At 43.4% G+C, this 11,652-nt stretch overlaps 1 protein-coding gene across 16 annotated transcripts in view; it reads left to right on the top strand.

Annotated features, from left to right (window-relative positions):
* KCNMA1 (potassium calcium-activated channel subfamily M alpha 1) overlaps nucleotides 1–11,652 on the top strand; it is a 711,960-nt gene that overhangs the window by 396,744 nt on the left and 303,564 nt on the right. The window lies entirely within an intron of this gene.

Raw genomic sequence — 11,652 nt, 5'->3', positions numbered from 1 at the left:
TGCAGCGTGGAGGGCTGCCGGTAGGAAAGATTGAAACTTGACTTGATTCCACGTTTTATTTGTAATGACATTATGAAATGAGGCCATCAGCCGAGCGTGATGGTGCAGAAAAGGACATGGGACATTAGAGAGAAGAGGAACTGTGAAATAATTGGAAATTGGAAAGCAAACCGATTCAAGAAAAATAGCGGTTTGCCAATTAATATTGTGGATCAGTTGAGATCATGAGTTTAAAGTGAACCCAGTCATTTCAGTTGTATGCTTTGATCCAGGAAATTTCAGCTGCCCAGAGGCCCGTGTGGAGCAGAGGAAGAGTTAAGACCATCGTGGAGAGGGCTTTTGTTAGGGATGGAAGGTGGCTCCAGATAAAAAGGCTGGACTGTGGAAATGAAGCTGGACAAGGAGGATCATGAAGTGAGGCAGGAGCAAATGGCTGGTCAGTGGGTTGGGGATTTAGAGGTTTCCCTGAGGCTGAAGAATGATGCCAGTGGGGACTCTTGAGCAGGTGAGCCCAAGAGGTAAGAGGTTGCGGTTGAAGACTGAGGTGTTTGGGGTCAAGCTATCAGATGTGCTGCAGGTGCTGCTGCTGACCAGGTCCAGAGCATGTCCATGGACGTGGATGGGTAGCATACAGTAAAGGGGAAGGTCACCGACAATGAGCAGAACTGTTAAGAACCGAGAGGCCAGCCTTTTTCTGGTGGTTCATCTATGTCCCAATTATCCAGAAGATACAGGCGGTGGAGGGGATGGGGAAAACTGAGCCAGGAACGTGGTCCCCAGTCACACCCTTTTGGTCCACTTGTAATTGTGTAATTGTGATCAGGATACATTTTGCCAGGATACATTTACTTGTTTCTTGTGCCTTGAATACAATTTTGAATTGAAAATTGATGTGTAGGAATGAAAGTGTCTGAAATTCAAGTCCGTCCCTTGTACCTCCTGCTTTATGTTTTAAGGATGGCTTTGTTGGAGTGACCTGTCCTTAGAGATGTGAGTGCTTCTGCTCTCGCAAGTGCCTTGTTGCCACCCTCAATTTGCACAGAGTGTAAACATCGAGGCTTCAATTAATAAGCTAAAGATGAACAGAAAGTCCAAGTTCAGATGCTGAAAGCCACTTTCCAGGTCTCCATACTCAGCTGCATTCCACACATGTAGGACTAAAGCTGCTTTTGCTCCTTCTCAGGGTGCCCTGTGAATTAGACCACATTGTTAACACATCATAATTGTATCATTGCACGTCATAACAATGGATTTCAGCAGTTATTATTGTAGATTCTAATTAAGCGATTACTCAGGCTTTCACCAATTATGTAATTAGATTTAATTACACCAATTGCACAAATAAACGATAGTCAACTACAAATTACTTAAAACAAAATCCAGAACTGTGCATACATTGGCAATTGGCCCCAAAACCAGAAAAGAAAACAAGAAAGGGGAGAAGACTCTTGAAACCAATTAGCAAGTGAAAGGAATGATGTGGTCTGGATGGATCTCTAAGGTTCGTGGCAGAGAATCACCTTGTCAAGATGTTTCCTGTCGTGTTTCCTCCAACAGAGTGTGGTGGTAAGAATTGAGGATGTCAAAGGCAAGCATACCGATCCGCCTTTGCCATGCCTCGGAGAGCAGATCACTTTTATTTCCTGAATAAGGAAAAGGGGAAGAGGAGAGAGCAAGAAGGAGGGAAAGGGAGGGGAGATTGAAGAGAGCAAATGTAACAAGCCTGACATTTAGTAATTAAAAACAGTACAGTGTGGTTTCACGTGGAGCCCAGAATCAGTGCTAAGTCAATTCCAATTTATTACTTTATTACTTGAGCCTTTGTCCTCCCTTGACCTACTCTGGTATTTCTGACTTTTTCTTTTCCTTCTCCCTTGGTTTTGTCCCTCTAACTCCTTCTGAGGTTGATGTCTGAAGCTAGAACTTTAGCATCAGGAGGAGCCTGGCATGGTCTTTTCCAGACTAAATTTGTGAGACCAAAAATTAATAGGAGAGAAACCCAGTATTTGGAACATGGAATAAATATTGTACTCAGGATCCTTTTTCATTTGAAATGTCTCCAGTTGTTGGGTAGTTTTGAACTGGGGTGCCGAGATGAACTTGAAAACTGGGGGTCTGTATCACAGGTGACCAGTTCTGTTTTTTTCGTCCTATGGAGATATCCCAGAAGGGTGGCCATGTCCGAAAGCAGGTTTTTCTCTGGCTCAAGTCTCAGAGCCAGAATAGAGAGCAGTGATAAACGTCACAGTATTTACAGCTTCCGTGCCTGGAAAAAGGGCTACCCTGGTGCTTCTAGAGAGGAGAGGCAGAGAGTATTCTGTGGAGGTGGGAACTGTGCCCGTCTCGGCAGGGGGTTGGGGCAGGGGTGCCGTCCTTGTGCTCCCACAAAGAGATATAATTGGTAGGTGCCATTTAAGCACATATATACTTAGGGAAAATTACCCACTGGGCTTGGCCAAGCACTGCATAACTACTGAGTACCACGGTTGCAGGATCTTACAGTGGTTGACAGGACGAGGATTAGTTCAAAAGCACACATAATGACTGGTGTGTGTACTTAACACTGCTACAAAAATAAGTCTCAGTGCTGCGGAGGGTCAGATTAGGGGTTCAGTGTATTTGGTTAGCTCTTGCCTGCACATTAAAAATGAACAAACCGTAGCTACACTAGCACAGATGAGGAGGGAAATGTGCATTTAAGTTAAAACAAAGGCATTATTAAGGCCTATCTTCTCCTGTGAGTGTGTCTGAGGAAGCCCCCATATGGACAGTGGCAGCAAAGGGACCTTAATCTAGACATATTCATTTGTCCTTTGGTTTCTCCGTAGTGCCAGGATGGTGTTTCACTTTTTGTGTGGCCACGATGGGCATTCATTCCCACATGGAGGTTTAATGCCTGTTGAGTTCAACCCGCAGCTATGGAAAGTGGTGCTCAGGATAGGGCCATGCAGTTATGTCAGAAATTTGAGCAGGTGAATCTTGTGCAATTACAGCTAAGAGAGAAGGCCCGAGCTAGAACTTTGGAGCCCAAATACCTCTTTCCACATCTCCCCAAATCCACCGGATCCAATAAGATTGATAGGATACTGATCAACAGATTTGCAACAGTGTAGCATTCCCCTTGCCACTTTCATTCTCAGAAATGTGGAGCCTGTAAGATGAAAGATATGCTTGTATGAAGCAGCCAAATCTGTTTTCTAAACGAGAGCAAAAGACGCATAAGCAGTTTACCCAAGTCAACCTGCTGTGCTGTTATAATTTGCATTCCAGATTCTCAGCCCAGTGCTGGCCACTCCTGGTTTGCTCTTCTAAACAGAAATGCCAGTGCAAAGATGAAAGTGCCATGTGGAATGGGTGAAGGCACTAGCGGGAGCTAGCATCAGAGTCTTACACAGGCCCTTCCCTGCAAGCATCTACAGTATGCATGCAATTCTGGCGATAATAGGCTTGAGGAAAGAGATCCTGCAAAATGCAACTCATAAGCACAGGAAGCACTGCACAACCTGAACAGGTATCGGTGGGGGAAGGAAGGGGACGGGAGGGGACGGCCCCCATGTGGCCAGTCATTGGGAAGCAGCCATTCCTTCAGCCAATATTTATCAGATGGTCATGAGGTCAGGCACCGGCTTAGCTAGCTATCACTGAGGGATTCTGACTTTAGTCCTGATTTCCTCTCTCTAGGCTGATAAGCAGTTTCTATATTTATTGAGAACTTAGTAGGTGCAAAGATAAGCCCTTGACAAACTTGTCTTCCTATTCTACTCAGTAGCCCTACTGTGATTTTCTCTGTTTGATGAAGAAAGGGAAACTCACAAAGTTTAAGTAACTTACCTGAGGTCACATGGTTACTAATTGAGACCAGACTTTGAGCCCCTGGTCTGAATCCAGAGTTCTTTTTCTTAACACCAAAATGATACATCCTGTTGTACGTCAGTGTCTGTGGAACCCTGGACAATTCATCATCGTGAGCACACTATGTGTGTGGGAGATTTGCATGAGTGGGCTCACTTTTACTTAGAGTAGAGGCACTCCTTTATTAACGTACATAAGAAGAAGAGCTTTAGATTAACATGGGGCAGGCTGCCAATTTTTTCTTCACATAACCTAGAAAAGCAATTGACAAGAAAATGTTCTGTTTTGCCTTCAAGTGAGATTGGAAGTATGTGATTAAGTGTAAGTCAAAAATTAGATTTTACACATCTTTCCAGGTGCATATATTATAGACTATTAAATTACCAAGGGACTGCTTATGTTGGAATAAGAGAGATGAAAATCCTTTGATGTGGGTACAAAAGTCATATATGCATAGGAACTGAGGTGGAGGCAACCTCATGTTAATAATCTTGGTTTGACAAGGAAAACACTGTTATTAACCAGAGAATTAATCTTACTGAGCTTGAGCTAGAGCTTCAGTCCTCTCTCCCTCCTTCTTCCCTACCTCTTACCTCCCTCCTCTTTCTGTCCCTTCCTTTGGTCCTCCATTTATTTGTTTATTCATTTAACACAGTTTGTTGAGTACCTACAACGTACTATATTCCAGGCACTAGATTAGGCTCCGGTGAAGCAGTAAATAAAACAAAGACTTTTTTTTTTGCTTTTGTGGAGCTTGCCTTCCCATGGCAGTGGACAAAAAGGTAGAAATTTGGAGGAACAGAAAGAAGGTGTGTGAGATTGGATCTTAGTGGGCAAGAGAGAAAGTGATGTGCTGTAAACTTACACAGAAGAAGAAGAGGTCCAGAATGCAGTGAGACCTACCCAGGACAGATGGAAGCTTGGTTCCTGGCTTCACATTTAACATCAACAGATAATGAGCTAATGAGCACTTACTAGGTGCCAGCAACCGTCTAAGCACTTGTCATATTGTAACTCATTTAAACTTCACAACTCCATTCGGTGAATTTGAAAACATCCCTACCAAGTTGAAAAGCAATAAATTCAATGTCAGCTTGATAATTCTAAAAACCCTTTTATTGAATTAATAGTGAGTTAGGACACAATGATACTAAGGTTTATTGGGTTTGGGGTTTTTTTGTTTGTTTGTTTGTTTTCAGTTTTAAACAGTGGTGACGCTGTTCTAATGTAGTGGCCTTAGCACTAAGAGAGACTTTTTTAACTGAGGAAAAGTATTTTCTATTTAATGGGATTGTTTTTAAGCTTTAAATTAAACTCATGTTCTCCCTCTTTATGGTGAAACTGGCTCATTTGCGAATGGGCCCACCGAATGGATTCATTTATTTTGTTCCATTCACACTATGATATTATGCTGTTTGTAGTTTCATCTGAACTAAAGTGGTGTTTTGATTCATTAAACGTTGCTGCTGCTCATAATAAATGAATATTATTACATCTTTGCTTCTGTACTGTTAGCTCACACATAACTACAGATAGTCTTTTTAGAACTGCTTACACAGAGCATGGTGTTTCAGAAGCTAGTGACAACTTTAAATTTTTCATAATTTCATACAGTTTTATAAAATAATCCTGATCTTTAAGAACCCATTTACTGTTTAGGGAGCGTATGGCTAGAAGGGGCTGTCCATCAAAGTATATGCTGATTTGAGAGGACAAATTAAAGGGAAAGCCAATGTGAAATGATTTAAATGCTTGGTTCAGAGACGGCCTCTAATGGAACCTTCCCCACATGTGCAGCATGGAGGAATATCTGTGACAGGACCCCCCTTCGTCTCTGTGAGACTGTATTAGACATGACTACGTTTTTTGAAGATTAGAATCCATCATATTCAGCGTTACTGAAACAGTAGAGCATATTGGCTCATATCCAGTTAAGACTAGTCTGTTTGTAAGCACACCCTTTTGGGTCCAAATCCTCATCTGAACTCCTGCCCCCTGATTTTTATGGGGATCCTTAATTTATCTCTGTTGTTACTTCAACTTGATTCTTTGGATTGGGTTCCTGGAGAAGTGGGTCAGCAAGAGTGACCTGAGTCAATAACGTCTCTAAATTTTCCTCTTGTGCTGCTCATATGCTTAATGTCAGGATTGGACTGACCTTCCTGCTCTAGAGCACAAAAAACAGCTATCATTTGAAAAAAAGAGAGAAGAATGAATTGAGGTTCCAGTCATCTCTAAGTATTATTTCCACCCTGGCCTCCCGATGACAGAAGGTAATCCTCATATGAAAAATACATATCCATTCGTTTAAGAGAAGTGAGGTTTAATTTGGTTTTAGGCATTTAGTTTTGTGATGCCTAGTGACACAGAAGCCAAATGTCCTGGTGGAGAATCTCCTATGCTAGGATTCAGAATCTCCCATAACGCTTTCGGGGCTTTGGTTTTTCACAGCTAGCAGGTCAGGTGGCTTCACTGACTGAGGAATCTTACTATTTCCAAGACCATTCCCATTCTAAAGCTTAGAATCTTCTTGTCCATCTTAGGTGAGATAACCTGTAACTCTCCTGGGACATGGGAGGGGTCCATAAATTAGTCTTTTGAGGACACTGCATCTACGAGGCATCGTAGTAACATTGTGGCTGATGTGGTAATGGTCATACGATGTAAGTTCTCAATCCACACAGGACCCTGGGGCCATTGAAAGTCATGTCAGAAGATGGAATTTCTCCAGCAGGATTGGCATCTCATCTTGGTGCTGTTGGATTATGATCAATTTCCTCCAGTCCCTTCCATTTCCTCCCTCTATACTTTTATGTTTCTCTTCTTCCTTAAACATTTGTTCAGGGCCTAATACTTAGGCACTGTGCTAGCAGGAACACAGATGAAAAACAAAGCCCTCCCACCTTGGCCCCCTACCTCCTAGGGAGCTCACAGTCTATAGCAGGGAAGGGAGAAAGATGAGCAAACAAATAAATGACCACCTTGTGAGTGATGGGTGACACAATGGAAGCACCCAAAGAGAGGGGAAACCCAGAAAAGGGCTCAGTTACCTCCAGGTGAGGGGAAGATCAAAGAAGGTTTCCTGGAAGAGGGAACCATTGAGCTGGGTGTTCCAAGGTGAATGAGTTAAGAGTTTGCATGTGAATAGCATGGGTGTGAAACAGAAGGGTGAGTTCAGCAGCCCATTCATTCTTAGCTGCATTCATTTTTACAGGTGCCAGATAGTTCTGCGAGTCTTCTGTCTTCCACTAGCTAAGAAATTCCTTTTAAAAAATTACGGTTAGGATAGGTCCCTTCTTCATCATAGGAGCTCCTCAAGAAATGGTTTGAATAACTCATTTGTTTCCAGTTTGAGCTCTTCTGGTTGTTTGTCCTTTAAACAACTAGGGAAAGGTGGAATTTCCAGACTCCCTAGAAGCTCAAGCCACCTGCAGGGAATAACAGTGTTCGGTTAAGAGCGGTGCCACATCTTCTATTTCAGGAAGGATTGAATTGACTCTTCCTGGACATTCATTTATGAGGCTTCAGTTACAGGACATTTTATTCTTTGCACATTTCTCCATTTTTCTTTTACTCTTCTTAGAGGAAGCTTCTCAGAATGATGAGACAGTTCACATGTTTCTTGTGAAGTCATGTGGCATTCCAAGGATCTAACTTCACTGCCTTATTTTGGCCTTGGCTTCACTTCCAGTAGAACTGTCTAGGACAAGCATCATTTTAGTAGGTAGAGTGGACAGCCACCCTTGGGTGATTTTAGGTGTGCAGCAAAAACCTCTATACTCCAAAGTATCTCTCCTTCTAACTCGCAATTTACCTGAAATTCTACAATTGTAAATTCATTCTTAAAGCCTTTTTGGTTGTTTTTAAAAAATCTAAATAATTCTTAGTATCACCTTGGACCTTAATTAAGCAGGTCTCAGCTTGGCTCCTTAGGAAGGCAAGCTCTGAGTTCAGAAAGGGACAGAGAGAGGCTGAAAAATCCAGCAGAAGGATAGCTGGTCCAGGACCAGCTTTAGGCTCAGTGGGAAGGTCACTGTAGAATTAACAACATGACTCAGCATAGCTTGTTACCTGACATCTGCTCACCCGAGGGGACTCCTGTGGGCTAATTCTAGGAGTTAACAACATATTTACTGACAGTTGGTTCTGTCTTGAGAGATTGTCTATGAGAATTTACACAGTGGGGAAACGACGTTTGCCTCAAATAGTGTTCCCCTGAGGGAGGGAGGAAGACAGTGAATAGTGATTGGCGTTGCCAGTCCCTCTGGTACCTGTTTTGTACCTTTTGGGTTTGAACACATTACTGCACAGATAACAGTAATTGAAAACCAAAGAAACGCTTTTTAAAGAAATCAGTTTGTGTATTTTTTTGAGTCTCAGGTCACCACAAGTAGAACACGAGCCCGACACCTGGCTAAGGTGAAAGGAAGCAGGTGAAGTAACTGATTATTATGTTATTATAACTTGATTTTGAAATAATCAAGAAGTTGCAAAAACAATACAGAGTTGCTGGGTAACTCTCCTCCAATGAGAGTACTTATGTTGCATAATATGCTAGTTAAAACCAGAAAAATTGACATTGGCACAATATTGTTAATTCATGTGCAGACCTGTTTTGGGTTTCTGCTAGTTTTTAGAAGCACCTTTTTTTTTTTTCTGTATCGTTTGAGGACATTTTATCGCGTGTAGATTTATATTTTTAATCTCCCCAATAAGAACACAGAACTCTTTCATCAGCACAAAGAAACAAACTCCCTTGTGAGAAACTGTATTTTAAAAAAGATCAATACATTGAAAAATATACAGCAACATTTTGATAAGGTAACACTAATGAATTTTAAAATGGTTCTAATTTCAAACTGATAGATTTGAGGTTTAAAATCCACTAAAAAACTATTGTAATCCAGTTGACTACTTTTAAATACAGTATGTGTAGGGTTTTTCTAAAATCACTTTTTTTTTTTTAGCCTCTCCAAATAGAGGCATCTTCAAACTTCAGTCAGTTTTGTTGATCAAGATGGAAACTTGGTACCTACTGAGAAGTTATTCTCACCGTGTCCGCTCATCCGGAGTCACACGCGGATGGGGACATGTGGAGGTGCAGTCGTCCCTGATGGTTGGGAGCACAGGTCTTGGGAGGAGCAGGTGAAGCAGAGCTACTTACAGAGTTGCTGGGGAAGACGCTGGGGAACACGGGCAGAACTCTTAGCGCTTGCGATTTCCTGGTTGGTTTCTATCCGATAAGTATCAGGAGAGTATCCTGGGGAAGGCGATGAGGCCCCAATGCTGCGTCATACTGTTACCCAACCTGGAGTTCTGTGCATGTGTGTTTATTCACCTACTGGGGCAGCAGTAGGGAGAAACTGCTTTTGGTGGGTCCATCTTTTTACCCAGTTAGGAGGGAAAAGGAGAGGTCGTGGGTAGCTGACCATAATTCACACTCTTCCAGACCAAGAAAAATTTACTTCTTCCTCTGATCTTCAGAAATAACAACCACCTGGGTTGGATCTTCCCTTGTCACTTTCCATTAAGCCCTATTACACGCTCTTTTGAAACGAGGCCATGTGCCAACGGCTGCCCCACGAAGATGCCTTCCCTGCCGAGCCCAACTTTTCCCTGAGTGTAGGCTAACAGCGCAGTAGCAGCCACTTCGGAGATTGGCCGTGTGTGTTCCTACTATGAGTTCAGTTCACCCTGTTTTATCCTTCACAAGTCTGAGGACAGGTGGTTCGTGCCCCCCACATCAGCATCTGTCCTCTTGTCCCAGCTTCGCGGAAACTCCAAATTAGAATGGATTTGGAACAAACGAAAATCTGCCAAACAAATAGGGCCACATGGTCACGACAGAATATAAACAAAACTCTCCCGTTTCTGCTTCGTCAGCTCAGGGTGCAGCAGTCCCCATCACCCTCCAACTTGAAAGTTAAGTGAGTATCAAACATCCTTGGTAACTTTGAAAGGGAATTCACGCTATCAAATATGGTATTTTCCCTTTTGCTGCCTTGGCTCCAACCCAAAGAAGGCTACACCCTCCAGAATTCATATTCTTAGGCAAGCCCCTGGGATCTGAGGATATCTTAAGCCCTAAAGAACAGGACTTTGCGAAGGAAAACCAGTTCATCAAGCTCACAGAAGCCTGGATGTACATAGGGTTTGCTGGGCATTTACAAGGCAGTGGAATACGATGACTTGGTGACATTGCTAACCAAGTTCTTTGCAGAGTAAGTGGAGCAGAGGAAGGGTTAGTGCTAACTCTTCTACACGCCTATGTATGTTCACATGTCAGTTGTCATAATTGTTGGCACGTGTCTAGTATGTACAGGTGCCCCCCACTCACGGTCCTGACATTTGCCCCTTGTGTGTAGATTCTAACTTTTGTTTCAAGACTGCTTCCACATAGCAGAGAGACCAACTTCTTAATAGGGTGGGTCCTTTCAAAAGATAAAGAGACACATACTCTGTGACACAAAGCCTGCAGTAGCTGAGGAGGGACATGAGAGGAGAAATAACCACGTGGTTTAGGTGGTGGTGCTGGGGGCCTAATCCCTTTCCCTGAGGAACCCTGGGCAGCAGCCTGGCTGAAGGAGGGGTGTGCTCTCCAGGATATTAGGATACTTCATGGGTGGAGCAGCAGCATTTTCTGTCTTAATCTTTGCATCAGTGACTTTTTCCCTGCAGAATTTAATTTGACGGACTAATCTCTTTTCTTCCTTCTCACTCCTGCAACTGTAACTCTGTCACCACAGTTAACTCCCTACGAAAGAAAGATAACAGCATCGTCCTCCCGCATCAGTGTCCTCTAGGATGCAGACAGGCGAGGCTGCTGGGGCACACAGATGCTGCAGCCTTCCGTGCCCCTGCCTCTGTTCCCAGAATGCACCGTGTCCTCTTGCACCTCCGCGGTCCCCTTCACACTTAGTCCTCCTCAGTACCTTATCCCGCCTTCTCCCCCTGACAAGTGTCCGCTCATCCATCACTCAAGACCTATCTCAAAAGTTAGGTGGAAGCTACCTTGGCTTCCAAAACCCTTTGTTTCTTACCTGTATCTGAGTAATAATGATTCTAATAACTAAAAGTGACATAGCCTTTACCCTGTGCCAGCCAGCTACGAGACAGTGAACGTTTACAAATTCCTTTGTTCCTCTCAACAGCCTGAGGAGGGAGAGATTATTGGCGTTCTATACCCAAGGAGACTGAGGCACGGAGAGACTAAGTAACCTGCCCAGGGCCGTCAGGGTAGTCAGTAGAATTTTGAAGGAAGGTACTCCTGCATATCCGCTTCCAGGAATTAAAATCTGGTAGGCTCCTCTACTAAATGGAAAACTACTCAAGAGCGGGAACCATGTTTGATTGAATTTTACATCCCCCAAACTAGCAGAGGGCCTGTCCCCCCCACAAAAAAAAACCTCAAAAACATTTGTTCATAAATGTGTGGACTCTTATACTTTCATTCAAAACTATAAAATGTTTTTGAAAACATTCAACTTAAACTGTTAGGTTTTTAATCAATAAAAGGGTATACATTGTGATCAGGGGGCACAGCCACATCCCGAGGTGTGAGGAAGGTGATGCTGGGAGGAATCCGGGGTCCGGCACCCAGCCACACGTTCCAGGGGTCCTGGCTGAGGTCATGCCCTGCTCATTCACACTGGCTGGGCCTGAGTCCCCTCCCCAGGCTGTAATCAATCACCTGCAGGGAATTCAAAGCCTGAACTCCAGGGGAACATTTTAAGAGGAGTACCTGCTTCTTCCATGATTTCACGTCAGAACCAGGAAGGAGAAATTGTGGCTTAGGACTAG

The sequence above is a fragment of the Camelus ferus genome, chromosome 11, assembly GCF_009834535.1.
Source record: "Camelus ferus isolate YT-003-E chromosome 11, BCGSAC_Cfer_1.0, whole genome shotgun sequence".
Classification (NCBI taxonomy): Eukaryota; Metazoa; Chordata; class Mammalia; order Artiodactyla; family Camelidae; genus Camelus; species Camelus ferus.
Note: the sequence above shows the minus strand (reverse complement) of the source record. Positions and strands in the feature narration are given on the sequence as shown.